General features: G+C 39.5%; 1 protein-coding gene across 5 annotated transcripts in view; it reads left to right on the top strand.

Moving 5' to 3' along the window:
* Nucleotides 1-26,691, top strand: part of LOC129767789 (RNA binding protein fox-1 homolog 2) — a 663,095-nt gene that overhangs the window by 67,867 nt on the left and 568,537 nt on the right. The gene's annotated exons all lie outside the window — the stretch shown is intronic.

The following is a 26,691-nucleotide window of genomic DNA, read 5'->3' as shown; positions in this document are numbered from 1 at the left end:
ACACATGAAATGAATGAATTCGTGATCCGCGCCTATTACATCTGCACTGCTTTGGAGACGGACATGAGCGGTCGCCCTCGAATACTCGCAATGTTCGAGGAAGCGTATCCAGAGTTCGTCGGGAGGCTTGACCAAAACGCGATGAACGCGAGGCGTAGAGCGATTGTACGCAACAATATGCTCTCCCAAACGCAAGTCGACGAGATCAAGCAGCAGGTGCAGAGAGAACTAAGCTCCAGAACAAGCAGAGCAAGCGATGTGTCGAGACGAAGTTCAGTACGGCTGAGCAATTCATTCGCGAGTGGGGCACGCGAATCAGCACCAGTGGAGGCCACAGTACAACAACCCCCTGAGCCGGAAGATCCACAGCCAGATCAACAACTACTACGCGATCTGGTCTTCCATTACGACGAGGCGATCTCACAGTTCCGCGACACGGACCCTTTGTCGCGCCCCAGGATCCCGAAGTTGCAGCATTCCCGCAGGCTGACAAGTGCAGTAAAGCTCATGAACGAGCACGTTCTTCCGCTGCACTTGGTTGATGCTGAGAACATGGAGGAGCTGCAACTGATAGTTTACTGTGCTGCTGTGGCGACCGCCAAAAGTTTAGGATACCGTATTAGGCCAAGAGGCGGACTGCTCCAACATCTCCGTGAAAGGCGTGAGCCTCCATGGCGAAGGAGATTGGAGCAACGGATCCTAAACAAGCGCGCCGCAATTGGAAGACTGATGGCGTACAAAAGAGGCAGCAGATCGGCGAAATTATGTCGCCAAGTTGCTGTGATCGTGCGGCCTACTGAACTTCGCCAGTTGGGAGCTCACCAGCTGACGGAAAAACTCGACACACTGGTACAGCAATTGAGCGTCCTTACAAAACGGCTGAAACGTTACTCTGACTCTGCAAAGCGCCAGGAACAAAATCGGATGTTCAGAGATAACGAAAAAGCGTTCTACGACCACATTAGCGACGAGAAGCCCGACTACCGCGAAGGTTTGCCAGATATTAGCGATGTGACGAACTTCTGGGCTGGTATTTGGGAGACCCCAGTACAACATCGCGACGGGCAAATGTGGTTAAGACGGGAGGAGGAGAGTTGTGGTGAAATTGGAGAGATGCCAGCTATCATCGTCGAAGAGAACGATGTCCGCGAAGCCTCGCGGTACCTGAGGAACTGGGCAGCACCGGGCCCCGATGGTGTTCAGAACTTCTGGCACAAGAAGCTGACCGTCGCACATCAAAAGATAGCTGAGTGCTTCAACAAGGTGCTACGTGACCCACACAACCTCCCTGAATTCGCCACCCGTGGCGTCACATTCCTCCTCCCGAAAGACAGCAACACATTGAACCCATCAAAGTACAGGCCGATAACGTGCCTATCGAGTCTGTACAAGATATTAAGCAGCATCATAACCGCCAAAGTTTCTGCCCACTGCGAACAACACCATATCATCGCAGAAGAGCAGAAAGGATGCAGAAAAAATACGCATGGCTGCAAAGACCAGGCCATCATCGACGCAACCATAGTCGGCCAGGCGGTTTATAATCAGCGGAACCTAAGCATGGCCTATATCGATTACAGGAAGGCTTATGACTCCATACCTCACTCGTTTCTCGTCCGGGTATTGGAGCTCTACAAAATTGATCCCGTCGTCGTTAGGTTCCTGCAGCATGCGATGAGGCAGTGGAGCACGTCTCTGCACCTTAGTGATGGGGAAAATGTGTTGCAGTCTAGAACGCTGCAGATAAAGAGGGGGATATTCCAAGGCGACTCTTTCAGCCCGCTTTGGTTTTGTCTGGCACTGAACCCCCTCAGTAGGACGCTCAATAGAAACGGTCATGGCTATAAAATAAGGTATGGCGACGGCGCCCACGAAGAAGTGACCCATACCTTTTACATGGACGATCTCAAGGTCTACGCTGATTCACGTCAGCGTCTAGGTGTAGCTATCCGGGTTGTCGAAGACATAAGCAGGGACATCTGTATGGAGTTCGGCCTCGACAAGTGTCGCTGTGTCCACCTGCTGAAAGGACAACTTACCGAATCCGGAGGCTACGAGGTCTATGACGGCGAGTTTATAAGAGACATGGTTCGTGGCGAATCCTATAAATATCTTGGATTCCGACAGCTCACCGGGATTCGCCACTCCGACATCAAGACGGAGCTGCGAGACAAGTTCTTGAGTCGAGTGAACTGTGTCCTGAGGACTTTCCTCAACGCGGGGAACAAGGTACGCGCGATCAACACATTCGCGGTTCCCCTGCTGACCTTCAGTTTTGGTGTAGTCAAATGGAGCAAAACTAACCTAGAGGACCTTGAGAGGAGGATGAGGAAAGCATTCAAAGAGGCCGGAATGCACCATCCTCAATCGGCACTGGAGAGAGTTTCACTACCACGCAAAGAAGGGGGACTTGGAATCGTCGACATTTCTGCACTGTGTGTTGCCCAGGTACGACAACTGCGCGAGTACTTCGCAGAACGCGCCAACCAAAACGCGCTATACCGAGCTGTCTGCGCCGCCGACAGAGGATACAGCGCTCTGCACTTGGCGCAAGCGGAGTACCAACTCAACTGCAATCTGCAGACAGTGGAGGAGAAGATTGCAGCTTGGAAGCAGAAGGCAGTGCATGGTGCCCACCCCCATCAACTGGACCGGCCACACGTCGACAAGGCCGCATCTAATCTGTGGCTAACGCGTGGTGAACTCTCTTCAGTAGTAGAAGCCGACATGATAGCCATCCAGGACAGGATAATGCCGACGAGAAACTGCAGGCGGTACGTCTGGCATCAAGACGTTGATGACATTTGCCGGATGTGCCATCAACCAGGTGAAAACATAGAGCACATTATGGGAGGCTGTCCCGTTTTGGCCAACGCAGCCTACACCGAGCGCCACAACAACGTGGCCCGTATTGTTCATCGACAACTGGCGCTCCAATGTGCTCTACTGGAAGACAACGTACCAAACTACCGGTACCTGCCTGCACCTGTCCTGGAAAATGACCGTTTCAAGCTGTACTGGGATCGCACTGTTCTGACCGACCTCTCGATCCACCACAACCGCCCAGATATAATGGTTTACGACAAGAGCGACCGCAAAGTCACCATCATCGATGTCGCTATTCCACTGAACCAGAATCTGGAGGAGACCCACGGTCGCAAAATCTGCAAGTACCGACCATTGGCCGTGGAGCTCAAGGAACTGTGGGGGCTAAGGGAGGTCCCAAGAATTGTTCCAGTCGTTCTCTCTGGAACTGGAATTATCCCGAAGACACTTCTGGAAGCGCTAAAGGTGTTGAACATCGAGAAGGAATTAGCCGGCATCCAAAAGTCGGTCATCCTTAGCACCTGCGCGATTGTCCGACAATTCCTCGGTCAGGACTAAAACAGCACGAGCATGCAGATACGTGCATTCCGCAGAGCCTAGTCCCCCTTTGGCATTCAGAAGCCCGGGGGCAGGTGAAAATTCTGGCCAGGTTCGCCTAGTTAAGAAGTGAGATAAGTCTGCCAAAAAAAAAAACTCTTTTGAAAAAACAAATTTATTAAAATGGCCGAGCGGGAGCAAATGATTTCTCCGGAACTTCTGGCCCCGGAATTGGATGATCATGCACCAATTCCGCAACAAGAAATAACAATTCAAGGGTTACTCCAACACATAAGGAGCCTAACTCACAATCAGAACGAACTGATTGGGCAATTGAGAACACTTAAAGCAAAAGCGGAGGATCCGTTTATGCAGTTTAGAACTCCGGATCCTATTAAGAATTTACCAACATTCTCCGGAAACAAACGGGAAACAAACGCATGGCTTGAAGACGCCGAAAACACCCTGCATCTTTTTGAAAGATACAGAGATGATCCGGTCTACAGCCAATTGGTCAGAGCGGTAAAGAATAAAATCGTGGGAGAGGCCAAAGAAATTTTGATTGCTGCCGGCAACCCGAACAGTTGGGCAGAAATCAAAGAAATTATTCTAAATTCATACGGCGATAGGAGAGATTTGACATCTCATATCCAATCGTTGTTTTATATAAACCAAGGAAAAAAATCCATCACTGAATACTACAACCGAATCAAAACCATAGACACTGCTATTAAATCCACAGCAGCGACAATGGATGATTATAACAACTCTACAAGAGCAATAAATAATCTAGTGAGCCTTATGACTCTCACTAGATTCATAGATGGGCTCACAGAGGAATTGTCTATGCACGTGCGAAGCTACAGACCTAAAAGTCTGGAGGAAGCGTATGCAATCACCATACAATATGCCAACGCTGCATATAGGCAGAAGTTAAACCAAAAACCATCTGACACAAATAAAAATATCAGATCCAACAATAGTAACGGTTCACATAATTCGAAACCGTCTCCCAACCCCAATAGTAATGGCAATCACTTTAACGCGAAGCCATCCACCTCAAATTCTAACAATAACTTGCATAATCAAAAACCATACGGGTCTGCGAAATTCAAAGCTAGAGCTCCACCGCCAGATGACGATGTCTCGATGAGGACAGCGAAATCGCGGGCAGAGGTTAACAGCCACGAAACAGCAGAACACAGCAAAAATCATCAAACAGAACCTGACACTTCGGAACAGCTGGACGAATCCGTCCTCGATTCGGAAGATGACGATTATTTCGTCAACGATGAACTAAATTTTCACGTGGCCGAGGCGCTACAAAAAGAAAAATAATGAACGATAATAACTTTATTCCCTACATCACCATTGCAACATCCAAAGGCGAGATGAAATTTTTGATCGACACAGGAGCGAACAAAAATTACATATCACCCGAGCATGTAAACATAGAAAACTGCAAAACAGAACCGATTTCAAAAGTAACCAACATTAAGGGAACCTTTACAATCGATAAATCCGCTTCCTTCGACCCATTTCTTATAAATAAAAAACTGAAATTTTTCATTTTCAAATTTCATAAATTTTTCGATGGACTCATCGGATACGAGTCATTGAGAAATTTAAATGCTAAAATCGACGTCAGTAAAAATACATTGAGGATCGGGAGAAAAACTTTCGCAATGAAAAAGAGATTTCCCGAGAAACATAAAATCAATTTAAATGAACAAGAATATCAGTTCATAAAATTGAAAACCAAGAAAAATGGAGATTTTCTTATAGAGGAAGAAAAGCCTCACGGAAAATTTTCTATCTTGCCAGGCCTCTACAGAAGTGCTAATAACACAGCCTTTGTAGCAGTGCAAAATTATACAAAAAAATCGATGGAAATCAATTCGAACGAGATCAAGCTTTGCAATGACTTGGATACAGAGGTTGACCCATTCGAGCTGACAGAGCTACCGAAAAAGGTTGACTCTGAAAATTACACCATAAGAGACGATCATATGAATGAGGAGGAGAAATATACCCTCAGGAAATTGATCAGGAAATACAACGACGTTTTATATGTGGAATATGATAAGTTATCATTCACCCATAAAATTAAACATAAAATACGCACCGTGGACAGTATTCCGATACACTCCAAATCGTATAAGTACCCCTACGTGTACGAAAGCGAGGTGCAGGAGCAAGTTAAAAAGATGCTGAAAGACGGAATCATAAAAGAGTCAATCTCGCCTTACACGTCACCTGTGTGGGTGGTTCCTAAAAAGTCCGATGCATCTGGACGAAAAAAATTCCGTTTAGTGATCGATTACCGAAAACTAAACGAGAAAACAATTAATGACAAATACCCTATACCAGAAATTACGGATATTCTGGATAAATTAGGAAAGGCGAAATATTTTTCAACAATCGATTTAGTTTCTGGCTTCCACCAAATTCAATTAGCGGAGGAAGATACAGAAAAAACTGCTTTTTCCGTAAACGGTGGCAAATATGAGTTTACTCGTATGCCATTTGGCTTGAAGAATGCCCCAGCGACTTTTCAAAGAGTCATGGATTGCATTCTGAGAGATTTAGTAGGAGTATGTTGTTTCGTCTATATGGACGATATCATCATCTTCTCCAGCTCGCTTCAAGAGCACTTGAAAAATTTGTCGCAAGTCTTCGCAAAATTGAAAGAAGCAAGACTAAAAATTCAGCTGGACAAATGCGAGTTCTTTAGGAAAGAAACGCAATTTTTAGGTCATACAGTCTCTGAAGAGGGAGTACGACCAAACAGCGACAAAATTGATGCAATAAGGCAATGGCCAATACCTAAAAGCGAAAAAGAAGTGAGACAATTCCTAGGAATGCTTGGCTACTACAGGCGATTTATTAAGGATTTCGCAAAAATTGTAAAGCCGTTAACAGCACTTCTCCGAAAGGATATTGAATTCGAAATTACACCAGAAGTAGTAACATGCTTCGAAAAGTGTAAGCAACTTCTGACGATCGACCCGGTATTAATTTACCCTGATTTTAGCAAAGAATTTTCACTAACAACGGATGCGAGTGACCACGCTATTGGTGCAGTGTTGTCACAAGGGCCAGCAGGTAACGACCGACCCATCGCATACGCCTCACGTACTTTGAATAAAACGGAAGAACGATATTCCACTACCGAAAAGGAGTTTCTCGCGATAGTATGGGCAGTGAAACATTTCAGACCATACCTCTATGGTAGAAAGTTTAAAATGTTCACCGACCACCAACCACTAACATTTTCTTTCACGAACGCTAACCACAGAATAATTAGAGGAAAGCTGGCTTTAGAGGAATTCGATTACGAACTAATCTACAAACCGGGAAAACAAAACGTTGTCGCCGACGCGCTGTCGCGCGTAAACATAGAAAAACACCTGAACGCACACTCGCAATCATCGCTTTCCCTAAATGTTGAACCTTCTGAGCGAGGAAACGAACCTTCAGACGACGAAAGTGACGGAACGACAGTACACTCAGCGGATACGAGTGATGACTACTTTATTCGGTATACTGAGAGACCTATCAACGTTTTTCGGACACAAGTCATATTCAAAATAGGAAATGTAGAACTTGCAGCCTACGAACAAATTTTTCCAAAATATCACAGACACACAATAGTAAAAAGAACATACACCGAAGAAGACATAGTTGAAACGTTGAAACGGACCCTGAATCCGAAGGGTTTGAGTTGTATAAAAGTACCTATCTCATTAGCACAACTAGTGCAGGAGACGTATAAAAAACATTTTTCCTCAAATATTATTTACAAAGTATTTATTTCAGAGACCATGTTGGAGGACATCAGAATGGAAGTCGAGCAAGACGAGATCATAAGAAGAATTCACCAATACGGACACAGAGGAATCAAAGAAAACCGGAACCAGATTCTACAAACACACTTTTTCCCGCAACTCGATCGAAAGGTCAAAATTTATGTCGATTCCTGTGATATTTGCAAAAAAGCCAAATATGACAGAAATCCACCCAAACTAATTAGAAAAAGCACATTTGGACAGAAACCTTTCGACAGAGTCCACATTGACATTTTCTTCCTAAAAGGTCAAAAGTGGCTCACCATAGTTGATTCATTTTCAAAATTTGCAAACGCGATTCCATTAAGCACAAGAACAATAGTTGATATCAAAACCGCAATAACCGAACACATTCGAAATTTTGGAAGACCTCAAACTATAGTGAGTGACCAAGAGCCATCTTTCAGGTCCATAGACTTTATGGGATTCCTAAATGATCTCAATATAGAGATACACCTCGCAAGTGGATCCAATTCAAATGGTATCGTGGAACGTTTCCACTCCACTTTAATTGAAACCTTCCGCACAAACAAAGCAAAATTTAAAGATTTAACATTAAACGAGCAAGTAAATATCGCCATCGACATTTACAATAATAGTTTCCACTCAGTAATAAAAACCCAACCGCGAAATTTGATTTTTAATAACTCTGGATCTACGAATATGGAAGAAATATCTGAAAAATCTAAAAACCTGCAATCTGCAGTTAAAATCGAACTAAATAGACGAAAAGATAAATACGAACAACAAAATATGAATAACGAAAAACCTGAAGATCTTCAACCAGGCGAAATTAAATACATAAAAAACTCTCAACGTTTAACAAAGGACAAAGATCCGTTTAAAATAACAACGATTAAACACAACAACGAACTAACATTTGAAGACGTCAATAATATTAAAATCCACAAAAATAGAATAAAGAAATAACCGATAAATCAATTATTTAACTCTCGTTGCAGATTTTCATGCATCGTCATAATAAATTGCACAAAACTTAAAGATCTATCTCACAACAATGGTATAATTGCCATAAAATTAAAACAAGTCAGGATTAGGATAGGATTCGAGAGAATTATCCAAAAGATTAATATCCACTCTATCGAACATAATATCAATTACATTGAAAAAATCGCAGGAAATATTAAAGTTATAGACCACTTAAGAAGTACTTTAGATTTCAAAATACAAAACTCAAAAGGTAAATTGATGAGCTTGTATTCCCACAGAAGTAAAAGAGCATTAGTAAACGCATTAGGAACAGCAATAAAATTAATAGCAGGAAACCCTGATAATGACGATTTAGAAATTATAAACCATAGTTTGGGAACTTTAGAGAAACAGGAAAATTTACTATCGAAATCTATATCAAGACAAATAATCATTAACGAAAAAATACAAAACAAAATTAATAACATAACAGACGTACTCAAAAAGATCAATAAACAGATTGTGGAACAGAGGAACAATTCTTTGGTAACCAGAGCAGATTTGGAATATATCAACATGATTGTAAACCTTGACTCTATAATTCAGATTCTCGGAAATATTGAAGAACAAATCGAGTTTGCTAAACTCAACATTTTAAACAGAAATTTATTTTCATTTGAAGAGAAGAAGTACATTTTCAACAGACTCAATGCTCAAAAGCTAAAGCTAGACTATTTAGATCAAATATTCCAGTACAGCTCAGGAAGCGTTATTGTAAGCCAAGGTGAAATTATAATACTGGTGAAAATACCCATCCTCGGGGACAACGAGTTCGACCTGATCAACATTCAGACGCTCAACATAAACAGTACACGAATCAGCACAGACGTAAAACTGGTGGCAAAGCATGGAGACATCATTTACAGACAAAGCGAACTTTGCGACATTTGCGAAGCTACAACCCTTCTCGAAGATGATTGCATCTATAACCTTCTGAATCACCAAACACCAAAATGTATCATAAAACCCGTCAGACAACCCATCCGTGTCGAAGAAATTAAGAAAGGAGTCATACTTGTTGACACAAACAAAAATGTATTGATCTCTGATTCATGCAACAATTCCAGACTGATCAACACCCCGACAATCATCGAAACAAACAACTGTACAATCAAAGTGATGAACATCACCTTCAATAACCAAGTAACTTTTGGAAATAGTGAAGAATACCTTCTCCCAATATACGGAAATAAGTTGATACAATTAAACTATACAGAGGAGAATAATGAAATCAACCACCTCAAATTGGAAAACCTTAACAGTCTGCAGGACATAAAGTTAGACCTGCATCGTTCAAAAAGGACAACAACCATCGGAGGAGGAGTCCTCCTCATGCTAATCATTATCTGTTCTTTTACCATTTATATCATCGACAGAAGATTCAAAGCGAAGGAAAGAGCAACTCTGGAAATTCGAAGCCATGTTGGAACCACCACGGAACTTAAACAAACCATTGGAAAAGGAGAATTTGGACCATTACCGAGTCTCGTCCTTTTCGAAAGATCGTCCGAGGACGGACGAGAATCTAAGGGGGGAGGCGTTACACCACAACCGACCGACCAAGGCGTCCCAGAAGTCAAGACGTCAGCAAAAGCCCAGCCGAGACCCATAGCAACAGACAGAGGCGTCAAAGTTACACCGCGCGTGTAAACCAACATTTGCCGACGCCGCGGAAATCAATCGAACGACGCGAACAAAGGTTCGATCAGGTTCGAACCACCGACGGAAATAATGAGATCAGCAGATGTAGTCTATTTAAGCCTTGTAATACGATTATAGAATTTAGTCTTGAGCGTAGCCGAGTTGAATACGGACATAAAGGTTTATGAACCGAATGTAAAGTGTTATAAACGAATAAAAAGGGTAATTAGAAATTAAATAAAAGTTTTTTTTAAACCGCGAGTTAAGTCACGGCATAATTTATATATATATATATATATATATATATAGATACAACATTCATGGGAACGAAGGAAAGGTTGAAAGAAAGAATGCATAATACATGATTCACCTTCGCATTCGCTCGCAAAACATACCTCTCTTATTTGTTAAATTGCTCACTTGTTTAGTTATTTCCACTTTTGATGCCTAAGGCGAAAAAATTTTTGGATAAATTTGCCGTCTAATGGTATATGTTGGTAATGGTGATTCTGCGTAATATGCATTTGAAAACTCTTAATAAAACGTTACATTTTTCGTAGAGTGACCCCCCCTATATAGAAATCAAAGACGTAGTCCTACAATTGAAAAGCGTCGGGCGCCCCCGGCAAATGCCGGGTTTGTCGCCCGCACACTACGCTACTGGTTACACGCAGAAGTAAATATCGTGTTAAATCTCTTCTTTTTTTTTTATTAATTCGTTTATTTTTACAGGCTCAGTTACTTAAGTTTAAAGGAGCCGAATTCTTAAATATAATTTTAATACTATATATATAAACAATTTTCTTACATCTATGGTTAGTAAGGTGGAAAACCGATTACTCGCGGTGTACTCGAGTTTAGGAGGGTGACATATTTTTAGGAGAAGGATGGGATATAAGGAAATTGTGTTGATGAACACTCATTTCTCAAATCTATTCGTATATCTATAGTGTATTTACATTTCAACATATTCTACTATTTATAGCAAGGGGACGAATTACCCGCAAAGGAAGGAAAGGAGGGTATAGGGATGTAGGGACAATCACACACGAAGATCTATAGCTTTAAGGAAAACATATATATGGGACATGTAATCAAGGTCTAACCGAGCCAACACATCTCTCACCGGCACATTGGGCTGTCCTGTCCTCGGGCCCGAAGGGAGTTTTCTAAATTCGATCTGGCGACCAGATACACCTCGCACGACCAAACAATGTGCTCGATGTCGTGATAACCTTGGCCACAAACGCAGAGATTGCTGCTGGCAAGATTGAAACGGATTGGACATGAGTCGGGAGAAGGTGCGAATAAAGTCCCGACTCAAGTCCAGACTTTTGAACCATGGTTTGAGGCTAACCTTAGGGATAATCGAGTGAAACCACCGGCCCAATTCATCTTCATTCCACTTGCGTTGCCAGTTAGCGATGGTATTTTGGCGGACTAAAGAATAAAATTCATTGAAGGCGATTTGACCCTGATAAATATCGCCTTCAATTGCACCTACCTTTGCCAATGAGTCAGCCCTCTCATTACCCGGAATTGAGCAATGTGAAGGGACCCAGACAAAGGTAATGACATAACAGCGTCTGGATAAAGCACTCAAATTTTCTCGTATTCTCTCAAGGAAGTACGGCGAGTGCTTTTCCGGTCTCACTGAACGGATAGCTTCGACAGAGCTAAGACTATCCGTTACAATGTAATAGTGTTCAACAGGTCGTGAGGCGACGCTGTCCAGCGCCCAGTATATCGCTGCCAATTCAGCAATATATACCGAGCAAGGATTCTGAAGACTGTGTGAGGTGCTAAAAAATACGTTGAACACTCCAAATCCTGTGGACTCATTCATAGAGGACCCATCAGTAAAGTACATATTATCAAAATTGATACGCCCATACTTTGCATTGAAGACCGTAAGAACGAACCCCAATCTAAGATAATCTGCATTTTCATGGATTTTCTCCTTCATGAACAGATCGAAATGTACAGAGGAACTGATGTAGTCAGGAAAACAAACACGGTTGGGAATATACGAAGGAGGAACAACCTGCATAGAGGTGAATTCATGATATGAACTCATGAATCCAGAATGAAAATTTATCACCAATGGGTTCATGACCTTTCACCGGATGAGGAACCGAAGAGATAATAAATTGAAGCGATCTTTTAGTGGGAGTACGCCTGCCAAAACCTCGAGACTCATGGTATGCGTTGAGGGCATACATCCCAACGCAATACGGAGACAAAGATACTGAATTCGCTCGAGTTTAATGAGGTGTGTTTTGGCAGCTGATTGAAAACAGAAACTGCCATACTCCATCACTGAGAGAATAGTTGTTCGATACAACATAATAAGATCTTCGGGATGAGCTCCCCACCAGGTGCCGGTAATTGTACGGAGAAAGTTTATTCTTTGTTGACATTTTTTACTCAGATACCTAATATGGGCCCCCAAGTACATTTGGAGTCGAACCAGACCCCAAGATACTTGAATGACATAGCATGAGTGATCGGTTTACCCAAAAGTTGAAGCTTTGGTTTTGCTGGCTATGCTTCCTAGAAAAAAACACCATCTCTGTTTTCTCCGTGGAGAATTCGATCCCTAGCCCAATGGCCCAGGTTGAAAAATTGTTCAAAGTATCTTGTAAGGGTTCTTGCAGGTCGGATTCGTTTGATCCTACGACAGACACCACTCCATCATCTGCAAGTTGTCTTAGGCTGCAATTTTGTGTAAGGCAATTGTCGATGTCGCTTACATAGAAGTTGTACAAAAGGGGGCTTAAACATGAGCCCTGGGGGAGGCCCATGTAAGAGATCCGACTTACTGCCGAATCTCCGTGAGAAAAGTTCAAATGTTTCTCACAAAGCAAGTTATATAACATATTATTCAATAGAGGCGGCAGACCCCGAGAGTGTAATTTGTCCGACAAAACCTCTATTGAAACAGAATCGAAGGCCCCCTTTATGTCCAAGAATACTGAAGCCATTTATTTTTTTTCGGCGTAAGCCATTTGAATTTCTAAAGAAAGCAATGCAAGGCAATCATTCGTCCCCTTGCCCCTGCGGAACCTATATTGTGTATCTGAGAGTAGGCCATTCGTTTCAACCCATCGATCAAGGCGAAACAAGAACATTTTCTCCAACAATTTCCGTATACAAGACAGCATTGCTATTGGGCGGTACGAATTGAAGTCGGACGCGGGTTTTCCGGGTTTTTGAATAGCTATAACTCGTACTTGTCTCCAATCATCTGGAACAATATTATTCTCCAGAAACCGATTGAATAAATTCAACAAGCGATGTTTCGCCACATCAGGGAGTTTTTTCAGCAAGTTGAACTTAATTCTATCCGATCCCGGAGCAGAATTGTTACATGAAAGCAGAGCAAGAGAGAATTCTACCATCGAAAACTCGGAATCAAGATCGCACCTACCTTGTGGTATATCTCGAACAATTTTTTGCACAGGAGCGGAATCAGGACAAACCTTCCGTGCAAAATTAAAAATCCATCGATGTGAATATTCTTCGCTTTCATTCGTTGAAGAGCGATTTCTCATGTTTCGAGCCACTTTCCATAATTTTTTCATTGACGTTTCTCGTGACAAACCTCCCACGAAATTTCGCCAATAAGCACGTTTTTTCCCTAATACGTTTGAAAATTTTCAGGGGTTCCACGTTTCCGAAAAGCTTTAAATGCATTCGATTTTTCTACATAAAGCTTGGAACACTGGCTATCCCACCATAGATTGGGAGGCCTTCGACGAATAGTGGAACCTGGGATGGGTTTCGTTTAAGCGCGAACCGCGCTGTCATAGATCAAACGAGAAAGGAAGTTATACTCCTCCAATGGAGGTAAACCATCTCTGGAATTGATGGCTAGAGCAATCGCGTCCGCATATTTTTTCCAGTCAATGTGTTTTGTGAGGTCATATGCCATGTTTATAGATTCAGAAGAATTCGACCCAATGGTGACGGAAATTTTGATTGGCAAGTGAAATCGTGTTAAATAAACTGACCAGACGTCCCGCGTTTCAGCAAAGTTTCCCGCGTCAGATTACGTCCCGCGTTTGTCAAAACTTAGTTAGTCGCTAGTTCTAGATCGTTTTCTTTATGAGCCAAAATTATTTCGTCATCTATGTGTGAACCGTAACCGATTGAAACGAATGTTCTGATTCAGTGTTCTGTTGGGCAGATCATAAAGAGCATGGAGTAATACTATTTCTCGTATTTTTTTCCGATGCTTTAACTCATCTAGACAAAAAACTTCTTCCTCTGTTTTTGACTACAAGGGTGTAACCGTTAAGAAATCACACGTCTGAAATCATCGCGACATCAATTTTTGAAATTTTTATCAAATATCATATGCACATTGCTCTGCATATTCGGCAGATAATATGCAGAGCAACACGAACTTTGACGGCCCTCTTAGTGAAGGCCAAGACGTCTATGATAAGCTTATGGATCAACTTAAATACCGACAATAGTTGTAGGACGCGTTGCTTATATCTTCAGCAACACAACACATGCGGCTGCGGATCAACTTCCCGTAGATGTTGAAGGGATTATATCAAGATTTACAGTCATTTTAATATTTATACCGTCGACGCTGAAAGATTTGCATGAGGAAATAGAGGTGGATATGAAAATTATGAGTAATCGTGTTTTCAAAATATTTCAACCATTGAAATCCAATGTTTTGTGTATTGATAACAGCCCCAGAGTTCTTTGAGACTTTTTCGAATATAAATGATCTGAAATGTGGTTGTTAGGCTGCAGTTTTCCATACTGATGGATATTGAGAGTGGCAATATTACAATCAGTTGTAGGTTGCATCTGAAATTGACGATCTCAGGTTTAAGCACCGTGAAAGCGTAAGTAATCAGTTTGTACCATTAAATGTACAAAATGAACTGAAAGATCTTGGAGAAAAATATATTTATACTGAAGGTTTTTTGGAGCTTATCGCATTATTTGTCATGTCAAAAATTTCACGAATAAACGAGACTGGTTAAATTATTTTTGTATATTTTCACAGCTCATGTTTACATAACTTTGTTTTTTTTTTTTTGTTGGTGTCCCGCGTTAGACCTCTGGTCATATGGTCACTTTAGTGTTAAAATACTATTACAAACACCTCCAAAGAAATAAACAGAAACCGGCGGCAACAAGCCGATTGACAAGTGTTCGCCGATGTAAATCCCAGTTGCGTATCCGGTAGAAACGAGAGTAACGCTTGAGTTGTGTCGTTCGGTTCCCGTAAAGTGTTAGTGATTTTAAACGATAGTTAGCCGCAACGTGTGATTCATTCATATTTTACCTTGTCATGCTTAGATGTTCTTTTTTTGTAGATTCAACTGAATTGCGTCGCACCGTGTTGAATGTGATACCTGTTGATACGCAAATTCAAGCATTCAAAAGACATCAGAATAAAATGAATCCGCGCAAAAATTTACAGGAAATCCAACACCTAGCTTGAATTTCGCTAATAATTTCGAGTTATGGAGCAACTGGCACGCACTTCGCACCACAAAACAGAGTCTGCAGTCACGCACTTACGCCTAAAGTTGACCACGCGTAGGAGTAAAAAGAACATTATGCCTCATCCAAATTCAGCGGAAATGCTATATCCTTCCGGATGATTGACAGGCAGCGTCGGAAATGAGGTCAACATTCTATGAGGCTCGATGCGTTGGACCATTGCGCTTGAAGACGGTACTTGATTACTGCAAACATCAAGAGCCGAACGAACCGACACAAAATATAACATGCTACTTGGGGTGTGCTAACTCTTGATGGTTCTTTCGGCGGTGTAACACAGTCTGTCACTTTTCAACAGATGTTTTGCCTTCCCACCCTTCCCAAATGAATCTAATGAGAACGTGTCGAAAGCACGCGTTATCCCAGGATGGGGTACGTGAGGAGTCGGTTGATGAAGATAACCATCACTCATAATCTCTTGTCAGTCAGCAGAAGTGATACTTGTGAAGCGGCTCAACGATGATACGATGATAATTTGCATAGTGCATTTTTTCAGAGTAGCTGCAGCAATGACAAGATGAATCAGCGCAATGCAATTATGAATGGTAATTTTTCGTAATTGCATCGTTTCTTTTTTTTCTGCTGCTGCTCATAACTACTGTTGCGTGCTGAATCACCTTTTCTCAGTTTGTAAATGTGTTCACGCTCGTCTAGGTACTGCTTTCGAAATATATATGAAAAAAAAAATATAATTTTCTAAAATTATTCAAATTTTTCAGAGTTGTGTTTTGAAAATACTTAACACTTGTTTGTGGAATAACACAACTTGTCGGTCTTCTTTGGTGACTTCGTTTTTTCTATGAAAACACCGATTTCATGTATTCCCTCAACATTCTCAACAAATCAACCTTTTTGGGAGAATTTTTACTAACTCAAAAAAGTAAAATAAATGATTTTTCACCCGATGTCATAAGACAACTGCCACATTGTGCTTTGTGTTTCGGTATTTTATTCTGGATTAAAAAAAAAGTTAAGAGAAAATTAAATGAGAACTGGCTGAACGAAAAAATTAATTAATTCGCAGCCACAACCTTAGCCGATCCTTCAGACGATACACGACTTGCACGCGGTAGGAATCTGGTTGTTTCGACTTGATCCATGTATCAAGATAATTTTTGATTTCACATTAGGTTAGACATTAGACATTGTTATGCTATAAAATATCGGTGATTTTTTTTACAAACGTTGCAGTTGTAGTGGGATTTTCAGTTCAGCAGTAATAGTTTCGGATGGTAGGTTTTTATCATCACAAATCAAAATTACTTCTGAACCGTTTAAATCACTTTTCATACATGGTTACCGATGTATATCCTTAGTAAGCCCCGACAAGCTAATGATGGCTATCAGCTGCACTTTTCTCGAAAACTGTAGGGGGTAACGTCCTGGACGTAATCACATTATTAACGTAGGGCTCCGAAATTATTATATTCAATTCGCCTGTGTATCACTTCTGTTATTATTTTAGAATTTTTGAAATTTTAGATTTAACTCTCTAGTAGAACGTTTTGGTGGTTTTGGTTTGGTAGAATCAAAACTATTATAAAAATTTTCATCAACATTTAACAACGCTAATAAAATAACAACAATGTGTGTGTGTATGATGTATGAAACCTTCATTTAAAAATTTGAGAAAAAATGCTAGATCATGTAAAAGTTGTCTACAAGTTCGACCTTCATTTAATAATTTATCCGGAAATTTGAAAACGGACGTCTTCGGTTAGGCCAACATGCTTCCTTCCGCTAGTATCCCATCTACATATACATTCGCGGATCATGTTTACGATTAAATGGGGCACAGTTTGAATAATTCTGTGCCATACCTATTCGAAAAGTAGTCCTGAACCGATCCCCCTGTTCCCTCATCATTATTTTATTCCTTACTATTGAGAACCCTTATTTCTCTGATTATTTTCTGGTCACTGACAGTCGAATTTAAGCTCCGTGAGAGACTCAGCCGCGCAGGGCGACGAACGTGTTAATATCAGTTTTACTTTTGGTTTGTTTAATAGAGGCTTTTAACTACTTCTTAGTAGTTTTTAAATTCATATTTCATATTTAACATTTTATTTATTATATTAACAGGCCTTCACATTAGTGCCCTAATGATATCTAAATCTCATTGAAATCTAAATCTAGATGGAGATGTAGTAGCGTAGGTTTCGATAGCAAATGTTGGAATTGATCGTTTGAGGAAGGTCGAGACAGTCGATATTCGTGAGAATCAGATCCGATATATCTGATATATATCCGTATCTACGGCTCTACGTCCGCTCGGTAGTACAATTAATTTACAGCGGTTCTCGTAGTGAGGAAGACTTGAGGGATCATTCCAGGGCAGATTACGTAAAGCAAAACGAACAAATTTACGATGGACCGCTTTGATGCGCTGAGTACAGTTTTGATAGTAATGCGACCATATTATGCAGGCATACTCGAGAATTGAGCGAACCAACGCACAATAGAATGCCTCGATGCAATAAACGTCTTTGAATTGTTTCGTGACACGAAAGATGAAACCGAGAGTTCTAGAGGCTTTGGCGGTGACGTAAGATATATGATCCTTGAATGTGAGTTTACTATCAATTATGACTCCTAGACCTTTGATTGTTTTGACGTAGAACTACGTCTTTCATTAAGGGTGCCAAATCAGAAAACAGGTCACGTTTTTATGAAATAAAGTTAACGTTAATAACTATTTTTTCCGCGAATGGATTTTGACGATTTACATACCATTCGAATCGAAAACTCGAAATTTGTTTGATATGCTATGTATTACAATCCCCTTGTGTGTAAATGGTTAAAATTCATGAAAACTATAAACCTTTTCATTTTTCCCATACATTTGTTCTGCTGATTTGTGAGTGTTTCTACGTGCCGTCAATAACGAGCAACTTATCGACGACCAACGAAGGAGAAATCGTAAGATTTAAAGCCTCCATGAACAAAGGAAAAGAAGAAGAATGGAGGGAAATATTTGCATTTATTATTTTATAATAATAAAATAATATTTTATTTTATAATAATAAAATAATATTTTATTTTATAATAATAAAATAATATTTTATTTTATAATAATAAAATAATATTTTATTTTATAATCATCGAGTTAGGCTGTCATCGGCTCACCAAGAAAATAATAGTTCTGGAATTACGTGTGTGATTTGGTTTCGCATGACAGTAGCTAAACTCTCTCTCCTCCAAAGGTGACAGCTAAGCTAATCTAGACCGGCAATATTAACAGAAAGGGCTTCTGTTGAGAAGACCGTAAAACGTAGATAAATGTGTGTGTATATTTAGTTGTGGGGGTAATATGGACAAGTTTGAAATATAGGTTTATCGATCGCGAGAGGAATAATTTTATTCAACCAAGGTCTGAACTCATCACGAATGTCCGTTGAATGATGAAAAAATCGAATTAATCCACCTAGAAGTGATATCGTGCTTTTCAGCAGTATAAACGAACAGACCCTCAGCTATTTTACTTTTGATTCCAGTATGCTTCTAAACAGTCCACATCTGTCGATTTGATTTCCAGTTACAGATGCAGCGCATTCCTTAGGAATAGATTAAACAGGCTTTTTACAGTCCATCTCATCTCCACTGGCAACTGTTCATTTTACCCTACCAGTACAATTATTTCAATAATTTGAATTTTCCACTCAAAAATGAATTTACTTTTCCGTACATACCTGATATCGCTTCTATCTTATATCACAAACCGAAATATAAGCATCAGCGAATTGAATTTTGATATTAAATCACTTAAAGGTGGACCCCGGTCTAGAAAATCGAAAAAAAAGAATTTTTGTTTTTTGCATTTTTGGGAAGCTTATGAAATGTTGTCCTAAAAGGATTTTACGATATTTGATTTCGTTGGAAAGTTACAGCCAAAAATATGAAGTCGCCTTAAGGGAAGTAGTATTGCTGTACGATTTTTTAAACGCGTTTTTCTCGAAACCATGTTATTTCAACTGGTGGTATCGACATCTCAGGATCTACTCGACCGATTAGGCTGAATTTTTCTATCAGCATGTAAAAATGAATTACCTAAGCCGTTACATAGCCGTGTTTTGGTATCTCATTTTTCCGATTTTTTAAAAATCGCTATTCGGAGATTTTTCATGAAAAATATCTAATTTTTAACAAAAATGGCCGCCGTTTTTGAAATTTTTCGAATTTACGAAAACCCTTATGTAACGCTGTAGGTATTGTCCAAAGGTTTAAAATATTCATTGGAATTTGTTCTACGACATCCCGTTGCTTGAGAACTGATACCACCAGCAAGGTACCGATTTTCACACAGCATCTACGCATCCAGCTGTCAACAGCGTCATAATCATTATTCGTGCACTCAAAAAATGGAAAATACATCTTCAAATAAACCTTATACATTAACCAAAATCCACGAACACTTCACTTTATTCGCAACATCCAAAAAAATCCACGAACAATTCATTTTTTTCCGACCTTCTAGACCTTCGAAGCAGCTAAAATTACATCCACACGAGGAATCATGTATGATGTTCGGTTTTTGTTTCCCTTTTCCACTTTTGCGCAGTATTCATACTATATGGTGGCTGAAATATTATAGAATAACATGTAGAAGGTGTTCTCATTAACAGAAATTTGAAATTCAAAATGTAACTATACAAATCAGCCACCTGTCCATATTACCCCCACTGTAAGTATTACCCGCGGTTCCCCTACATCTCACTACGCTGACACCCCATTTGTATCTGCTCTCGTGTGCATTGGCCCAGTCACGATTCAACAATCGCCCAATTTTTGATGCTATGATGGACGATTGTTTGGAGGTGCAAATTATACAGCCGTAATGATAAATATAGAAGGATAGCGGGAGGGAAATATTTGCGCTAGGGTATTAGTAATGAATCTCTGCTGAGGAAAATATTCAGTCGTTTTCCAAGCAGTTAACAATGTTTGTTTTCCGTCATCATAAAGGTTTTGACATTGCATCAATGAATTGAACTGACGCTATGGCGAAGCAGGCGTTATGGTTGTGCGTCAAAAATTACAAAGCATCTTGAATGTCATGCTGGAATGTTATAAGTTATTTGGGTTCGCAAAACTGTCTTCATTTGATTTGGTTTAGCTTGCCAGTAGCAAAACTTTCTCCACTAAGGATGACAGCTGCGCTTATCTTGCCCCTGAGCAATTAATGCTACTTTTTTCGAGACCAGTAGTATTAACAGAAGCGTTTTTAGCGAATAGCGCAAAGTGATGAGAAGTGTTTATATTCCTAGCAGCTTCAAACCACCAATTAATGGCTCTGTATGCATAGCGAACGCTTGTTTGGCGCTTGGTTTACGTTGTACGAACGATGTCTAGAGGTACGATGCCGCTGAGACGATTCTAATTAACGTGTAGCATAATATTTGACACTTGCAAATATTGTCATTGTTTGTTGTTTCTATGCGGTGTAAAAGATATATTGATGTAGTTATGAGATGTTGAAAAACACATAACATAAAACAAATTGTGACATAGGATCAGCTAGTGTATTGTTCTGCGAGGGCATCAATGAATCATCAATCAATTATCGTCAACTGACTCTACAATAAAAAAAACATTTCAGGGCGTTTAAACCATTCTACTAAACAGTTATTTCTGAAGTTTTACAGCATTTTAAAATAATATGCGAAGTTATCAACAAGTGACTTATATAAAATAACAGTGTAGTTCTACGTCACTACGTTTTTTTTTTTGTTTCGGGCTTTGTTTGCCTTAAACTGGCTAAACAAACATCTGAAATAATGGATTTGAATAACAATTTGGAAGTAGAAAACTAAAAAATTAGTGATTTTGAGTGGTATAGGTTCATTCCAAAAATCCATAATGAACTTAATTGTTTTCATCAACCAATTTAAAGATCTCTAACTCGTCTACAATTTTTTTAACACCGAACCGAACTTTTTTGAATTTCGTTGGAATATGATTATAAACAATTCCTGGTGAGCCTTCAATTAGATTCTCGAAAATCAACTGTGCTTATAATAACCAAATAGCTTTCACCTTAACACCGAACATTTTTTTTTTTTTTTTCTAGAAATAAGTAATTGAAATATATATTTTTAAATGTATGTTATCGTATCATATATAATCTTGTTCGATCTGTAATCTAGTCTCTATTAAGACAGCGAAAAAATGTTTCCACATAAATTTCATGCACTTCATAATCACATTTTTATTTGGCTTGTGTTACTAATCTCATAGAGGACGGACTCGATTTCTTTTTACTGTATTTTATCGAATCCTGTATATAATTGAGTAAAAAAAATTGTTTATTCGTTTTTCATGCATATATTTTTCGTGTTTTGAAAATAAATGAAGACTTTAAATTTTGATTCATCCCCTTAAAGTCAGAAAACACCGTTCTCACATGAAAAACAAATCTCCAGAATCTCTCAGGAAGTGATAGATGATGATACTTGATGATAAAAATCCTTCTACGCATATGTTCGAATTTCAACAATTACAAAGTAAAAGAACTTCTTCTTGTTTCGGGCTCTGTTGCCTCAACCTGGCTCTACATTAAAAAGCACGCTGCGTGGGCCGATTCTGTTGTTTTCATTTGAAAGATGACAAAAATTAGTACAGGATATAGTAGTGGAACATCTAAATTAGTGGATTTGGAAGTGGAAAATTTAAAAGTTAGTAATTTTTAATGTGTCATTACTAATTTTATCCCTAAAATTCATATAAAACTTGATTGCTTCTATCTATCAAATTGAAGCTCTCTGATGCTCTCTAATTAATGCTTTCAATTTCAATTTCAATTTTTCAATTTCTTGAAGCTAACAATTTGTTCTTTGACACCCAACTTCTATCTTTCTTAATTTCGCTGAAATATCGATATAAACAATTCCTGGTGAAAATCCAAGCATAATCTTCAAAAACCGCGATTTTTACCGCTCTGTACATATAATAGTCACTTGAAATTCACCTTAACGATGAAAGGTTAAATTTTTAAACGGTTTTATTTAGCTTAACTTAAACTTAACTTAACTTAACTTAAAAAGTTTATTTTACTTATTTTATTTCTTGAAATAAGTCACATTTTAATTATAATAAAAATATGTTGTTTCCAAACTGTATATATGGGGGTCTTCGTAGCCACTTGGTTACGTGTTCGCTTACTAAGCGATCGATCGTGAGTTCAAACTCAGGGCCCTCAATTGACCATCTTTGTATTGTTATAGAATAACTACGTCCATGCAACCATCATCAGCGATGGAGATCGATCCACGGTGGAACAAAGATCGATTTATCCATACAACTGCTTTGCTCTGCAAGAAACATCGAGCTGCTGTTCTATAAATAACACAACAATGATCAATATCAACTGTCTCCGCTGTCCGGTCTGCTGAACAATGGAAGAACAGATAGAATACCCTTACGCCTAAATGGCTACTACAGTGTAATTTACCATAATGTAATGGAAGAGTAAAACCTAACGCCTAAATGGCTACTACTTCTACTGTGTAATTTACAATTTATAGAAACATAAACATATGTACATGTACACGATAAAAACCCGGCTCTGCTACAGATAAAATGCTATTGAGCCTGATAAATAAATAAATGGGATAAAAAAAACTGTATATAATCGAGTCCGATCTGTATAACCAATAAAAAAACAAGAAAACTAACGCAAGACAGACTCAAGTTTATAAAGTAAGCATGTTTATTTATATTTTTCGTCATGAAGCTCGCTTCGTAATTCCACTTAAATATCGGTCAACGGACGATCCAGTTGATTACTTTTTTTCTATTTTTCGTCCTCTTCAGTTTGCAATGGGCCCCACGTGCGAGCTACTCACAGCAAAAACAAGTCAATAAAACGCTCGTCCCCTTTCAGCTATTATCGCACTTTAGCAACCAACAAACTTCGAATGGAAATTATTTTACTTTCCCTGTTCCTAACGGTGATATGGTCAACGAATCTAGTGTTGACTAACTACTGTTTATCCATTCTCGCTGAAAACATCCACTTGTTTCATAATATTCAAAGGTTCGTGTAATCGGATGATACATCACCAAAGTCTCCAAAATTGGATTTCCTGGTATCCAATAATGATGTTCTGTAGTGCTATAGTGCTCGTCAAATTTTTCATTACAGACACTCAACATTCGGTGCCTTGGATCTAACATGGGTGGCATTGTTTGCGCCTCTTGTTGCACCGAATTTCCATTGCATCACACCGAAGCCTCACAGGCTACAAAAAGGGCTTCGAAGGTAGTGAAAAGTGACACGTTCGGTGAAAAGATGGACACCAATCTTTCCACCGTGCGGAGGGAAATCATCACTCTCCCCAAATGGTCAAGGATCCCACAATTTTGCTAAAAAAGTTCACTCCAGAAAAAAGCGGCCACCCATACGTTAACTGACAACGGATATATCAAATCCGTCGTACGCCCAATGGTTTGTGTGGGTTGGAAAAACAAACTCAGATTCCCCGGAATCTACCACAAATGGGACGATAGCCTCCTTTTTTCGTCCGCTAAGGGACGGCAAAAATGTGTGAAACGCGTTTTTTTTTCGTGAAGATTCCACATATTTCATTTTTGCCACCATTCTCACTGGAAGGTGAATTCACTCATCGAAAAACTGCTCCCTTTGGACTTTGGACGAACCCGGCAAAAAGTGATGCTCCAGCCTATATATCCGACAATGGTGGTTTTGTGATGGCGGACGCGATTTCAGATGGTACGAAAGCTAGTGAGCCTGTCCTGATGGATCACTTTTTTCGCTGAAATCGAATTTGTAAGCTGTCGCAAATATTGTCAGCAGGGCTTGTGACGAGTGAATGGGACGGCGAAAAAGGAAAAAAATGGGTTAATGGTTGATCCGAAAAACTCGCCCCTGAAAGACGGGATGATAACCGGCATTGATTGAACTAGGAAAGGGAGCTTTGTTTAGCTGATTGGTTTGGTTGCGGGTTTTACCGGGACTCCACGGGATGTGAACCACAAAATTCGTGTTGAAAAGTTCACGCTCGAAACATCGATTACTTACGCCAGGAATGAAATGAAAATCATCAATCAAAGGTTTCGATTGTTTTGCTGTGGCATAGCATTCGACCGTTTCGAAATCATGGATTGATTTATGACTGCAATCTGCAAAAAAAAACAAAGGAAGCAAACCGCCAATCACAATGATATATTTACAGAAGCCGTTGCGATCGGACGAAACTCAATTACTCCGTTTACATAATCCACCCGAAACTCACCCCCACATCAAAGCCAATCAACTACATTTCATCTATCCATCGACTCGGCTATCCCGTGGCGTCCAAAATAAGTGCCAAATGGTAGATACCGCAATGTGGTGCAATTTTTCACCGTTCAACAAGTAGTTTTTTTTCCCTCCGCTCATTTTTCGTGCCTTCATCTTTTCTCTCAATATCTTCTCGTCGTAAATATACCACCTCCTACCATCCACACGAAAACACGAAACGATAAATGTACCATCACTGGAACCGTAATCCTTCTGTTAGTCTCTGCATGTCTATAAACGAATGAAGTTTTCCGGGAAGGAAGCAACACGACAACGGGAAGTGACGGCACGTGTAGCAGATATCAAAGTGGTGTGCTTTTTTGGGCTTTCTGCCAACAAATTGTGTTTTCCTACAAGTGGGTAATGATCTGACGGGATGGTAGCTGTGAATTTGGAAAATTGCTTCTGTAAACCACGGACAATATGTGTTACGGTTCGTTAACAGTCACAAACAAGTCCTAATTGCGGATGCTATGTGAATTATTGGGATGTAATCACTTGTTTCAAATCATAATTTCTGAGGACACATTTTGAAAAGTTTAATACTCAGCGTGTGTTGATTCTTACCGTCAACCCGTCGCTGTTAGATTTTATTTTGATTATATCATGACAATCTCATAAAAGTTAGACACATGTAACTCATGTTAACTTCTTGAGGATAATCAAAGATTGTTATGATACGATACTTAAATTTATATGGTTCGAAAATTTGAGAATTAACGCAAATTCTGGAAAGAATACAGATTAGCCTATCTCTGTTCCCAAAAATTCGCTAGAATCGCAAGTAGGGGAAATCAGGGTAAAATCAACACCCTAAGGATTTTCACATACTTTTAAGATCTCTTATGTTTCTGTTACTTTAAATCATTACAGAACTTCTTTCAAACTCTACATGAACCATTCTTCAGAATCTGCTGATCATTTATTGGGTAAAACTCGGATTTTGATAGAATATGTACAAAGTGTTCAATAAGTTCGAATACACTTCAAAAACGTGTTAAAAGAAAGAAAATACAAGATATTCTTTTCTGCGTTAATATTTTTTAAGGCAATGTTTATTTGAGAACTTAGAGGTTACGAACGGAGCCTACAGAGAAAGATGGGCTCTCTTTTGCTGGAATAAATATCAGCATATTTCTTATGCGTGCGAGATTGATTATATGTATATTAGGGTGCCAATAAATGTATGGGAAAAAATCGACCCTAAAATTTCAAAAAGTTACCCTATATAAAATGTTCACCACCTCGAAAAAACACCCTATGCCAAATTTCAGCTACGAACGGACTTAAGGGAGAGTGGCGCAAAGCGGTCAAAGTTTGAGTTTTTTTGAAAATCGAAAAATCACCCAAGGGGGGAGTAAAGGAAATCGGGGTTTTCGAAATTTTTTTTTTGATGCCAAATGTCTTAAAATTGCATGAAACGTCGAGATCTAGTGTCATCTCAAAAAAATTTTTTTGTCAAAAATCGGCACTCTGGGACATGTGCATGTGAAACTAAAAGTATGGTTTAGGGTGCCAATAAAAATAGTTACAGGGAAACTTCGATATAACGTACCCTCGTTATAACGTACCCTCGATATAACGTACATTTTACCTCGATATAACGTACACATTTCCAAAGTATAAAGGAAATTTTTTTCAATATTTTTTTTCTGATAGAACAATGAATTATCTGTATTGTGAAGCTAAAACAAGTTTTGTACCTTCAATCAATCCCGAAATACAGCTGGTTTTGTGATTGCGGATTCTAAATGAATTAAGCTTTAATCAACAGTACGAAGGGAAACATCATGAGAAAGGCTGGCTTCGTCTTCTGATTGAAGTTATTCATTAACTTTACTAAAACAGCAACACAATAATGTATTATAGACTACGTTTGTGAATACTTTATTATGCTTCGATATAACGTACAATTCGATACAACGTACAATTTTGAAAGTGAAATGTACGTTATATCGAAGTTTACCTGTATTCCAATGCAGTCAGTTCACTTAAATTCTTCGCATGCCGTTTGAT

Source organism: Toxorhynchites rutilus, chromosome 2 (assembly GCF_029784135.1).
Source record: "Toxorhynchites rutilus septentrionalis strain SRP chromosome 2, ASM2978413v1, whole genome shotgun sequence".
Lineage (NCBI taxonomy): Eukaryota > Metazoa > Arthropoda > Insecta > Diptera > Culicidae > Toxorhynchites > Toxorhynchites rutilus.
Note: the sequence above shows the minus strand (reverse complement) of the source record. Positions and strands in the feature narration are given on the sequence as shown.